Source organism: Balaenoptera acutorostrata, chromosome 14, assembly GCF_949987535.1.
Source record: "Balaenoptera acutorostrata chromosome 14, mBalAcu1.1, whole genome shotgun sequence".
NCBI classification, from domain to species: Eukaryota; Metazoa; Chordata; class Mammalia; order Artiodactyla; family Balaenopteridae; genus Balaenoptera; species Balaenoptera acutorostrata.
Window position 1 is genome coordinate 83,318,155 of NC_080077.1, and position 3,222 is coordinate 83,321,376.

At 57.0% G+C, this 3,222-nt stretch overlaps 1 pseudogene; it reads right to left on the bottom strand.

The window, feature by feature from the left end:
• Positions 1 to 1,639: 1,639 nt before the first annotated feature.
• Positions 1,640 to 2,813, bottom strand: LOC103017572 (thyrotroph embryonic factor-like; annotated as a pseudogene).
• Between the last annotated feature and the right edge of the window lie 409 nt (positions 2,814 to 3,222).

Below are 3,222 nucleotides of genomic sequence, written 5' to 3' on the forward strand. Positions count from 1 at the left end.
ATACACTTCTGACCAAAGAAAATGAAGAGCTTTTAAGGTGGTGGCTCTTCTTCCAATAACAAAATGAGAAGTGCCCTCTTGGTGGGTGGCCAGACCAGAGGGAGAGTGCCCGGGCGGGCGAGCTGCCCAGGGCAGGACACTGACATGCCGGATGCAACTGCCCTGTTGTGGTTACAATAGAGTGAAAAGTGTGAACATGGTTTTCATAGAACCACAAAGTAAAAGTCAGGGGCCTGCAGGGAGGGCGCTGACATCCCTTGGCCTCAGGGACCCTTGTCAAGTCCCCTGGAGAGACGGGTGTGCAGGTCCCTGGAGGGCCGTGGCGTTCCCCTGGGGTGTGGTCCAGGGCCAGTGGATGGCTTCCCCTGCTCTTAACATCTGTTATGAAAAGTCTTTAGGGGTCAAGGCCCAGGACTCCAAGCCACCACTTTAAATAAAGCCAGTGGTGAATGTGACAAAGTGTGCCCGTCACCTCTGACCCCTCCTTACCACAGGCTGCCTGCCCTGGGCAAATAAATACACCCATCTCTGGGTGCCCCAGCTGACCGCAGCGAGCAGACGCTTCCACGGATCTCCTTAATTAATCTTTCAGGCAGAGCCAAAGGACGAGTCCAGCTGGACACAAGAGAAAGGAGCAGCTGGGAGGTGGGCCCCTCCGCACCACACCACAGCCAGGCTTGCATGGGTGGCTGTCTCCTGGGACCCAGATCGAGGGGACTCTAGCCTACATAAATGTCCCCAGAGCCCACTGTTCCAAAAGAGTTGTGCTGCGACCAGGTGACCAGGTGTCCTGCCTGGTGACGCCCTCCAGGCCGCTCGCACGGGGTGGATCCTGAAGCCAGAACTGGGAAGCCCTCTTCTGCTTTTCAGGGACAGCGGACTCGGGCCTGGCCCGCACGGGAAAGCAGAGCAAGAAGGAGCGGGAGCTTCTCGAGAAACATGCCCCAGCTTCCCGCCTACAGCGTGAGGGGCTGTGGAGACCGGTTTTCTGAACACCATGCCGAAGGTGCATCCCAGCTCCAGGAAGTTAAGCTTCCTAGATGAGGAGGCTCTTTCTTTTAAATCCAAGATCTGAGCTTGGTCACTGGATGAAAAGAAACAGCAGGCCCAGAGGCCCAGTCTGGTGGGACAGATTTGACTCAGGCGGCCTCCACAAGTGACCTGGAGAAGAGGAGATATGCACGGCGACCAAGGCTCAGAGACCACCACCCTGGGAGTCTCTCCCCAACGGCGGATGGAACGCAGAGGGAACCCCTCCCCAGGGCCTCCTCCTTCCAGGCCTCGGAGCCACAGAGAAAAGGGGTGAGGGAGCCAAGAATGGTTGGGCGCACTTCTGTTGCAGGCCCAGACGAAAAGCCCGTCCCAGGCTGTGCAGACACCCAGCCGCTGCGGCCTGGCACCCACGTGGACACTACAGAGGAGCTGGCGTGTCTTTTTACCTTTGAGGAAGATGGGAACGGATGTTTTTCTCTAAGACTTTCTGGAGAGGACAACAGACCCTCCCTGCCTGGAAATGCACCCTGCTACCTGAGAAGATGTAAGGGCGACAGCCATCATGACTCATTCTGCAGAGACAGGCCTGGACGGCCCAGACTGGAGAAGCAGGGAGAGTCAGGGAAGCCTGGGTACCCTGGAAAAGAAGAGCCCATGCTCCAGAGGTCCCCTTCCGGTCCAACTGAGACAGCCAAGAACAGAGACTTAGGCTGATTCACCACCTCGTAGATTCTCTCGCATCCCACCAGGGAGGAGGCTGGCCTCCACGAAGTCGCCGTGCTGGCCATGTGATAATGACGCTTGAACGTGAAGGCTCCTGGGGCAGGTGCACTGCCATGCGCCCACGACGAGTCATAAGTCTCCACGCAGGGGTGGGTTTCAGGGGTCCCAGGCAGAGGTCTGAGGTGAGGCAGCGCGCCCGGGCGGGGGCACGGGTTACAAGGGCCCGTACTTGGTCTCGTACTTGGACATGATGGTCTTGCACTTGCCTACCTCCGTCCGCAGGGCTGTGTTCTCCTTCTCCAGGAAGGCCGCCCGGATGGTAATCTGGTTCTCCTTCAGGCGCCGGGCGTCCCGGGACCGCTTGGCCGCCACGTTGTTCTTCTTGCGTCTCGTCCAGTACTTTTCGTCCGTCTGCTCATCGGGGACAAAGACCTTCTTGGCCTTTCGATCATGGGCTGGGGCTTCAGGTCCTCCTCTGCAAACCTGTGCTTCCGAGGGCTGAACAGCTCCCCGCCCGGCACACTGGAGAGGACCAGGTCGGCAGGGTCGGGATTGAAGTTCACATCCACCGCCACGCAGTTGGGGTCGATGGGATTGGGCGTCCCCCTCTCCTTTTCCAGGGAGGATTCTGTGCTAGACACGGTTTCCGAGGGCTGAAAGACAGCGGGGGAGGAGGATGGCGGGGACGCCGTGGAGGAACTGGCCGACCCCTTCCCTTCCAGCTCGGCCACAGGCAGCAGCAGGTTCTGGGCCAGGTGGGTGGGGCTGGCAGGGATGCCATTCTCCAGCAGGAACTCATCCAGGTCCATGCACTCCAGGTGGAAAGACTCGCCATCGTATGGGATGGTCTCTTCCCAGATGGGTGGCATGAGGGAGGCAGAGACGGCCATGGTGCTGGCCGCTGCAGCCTCGTCTTCCTCCAGCTTGTCCTTCCCCTTTTCCTTATCTAGGCGCGCCTCGCGCAGGGGGTTCTCCATAAGCTTCTTCAGGACCAGAGGGAAGGGGCCCGGCAGGCCCCTTTCCCTGGCTGCGCGCCCCGGCCCCGGCCCCGCCTGCGGCTCTACAGGTGGCTTCTTTCCGCCGCCCTCGTCAGACATCGTGCCCAGCGCTCTGCTCGCGCGTCTCGCCTCCCCCGCCCACCCCCCCCCCCCCACCCCGAGATGGGACGGAGCTGTGCGACCCGCCGCAGCTGCCGACACGGGCCTCTTTTTTTTTTTTAACAGTTTAGCAACTCCAAAATGTCCCTTCATTCCTTGCACATTCACATCCTTTTAATTTCCATAACTGAATTTTATACTATATTCTATTAATCAACCCACCATACTTACTTGCAACAAAAATATGAATGTAATAAAATATTCATACTCAATTTAGATATTATTTTAGTATATAATTGATAAAATAGCATAACTTATCATTTTGATAATAACTATTAAACATAAAAAGTAAAATATTGAAATATATCTCCTAATGAGACGAGTAGGGCTTTTAAAATTTAATTCACGT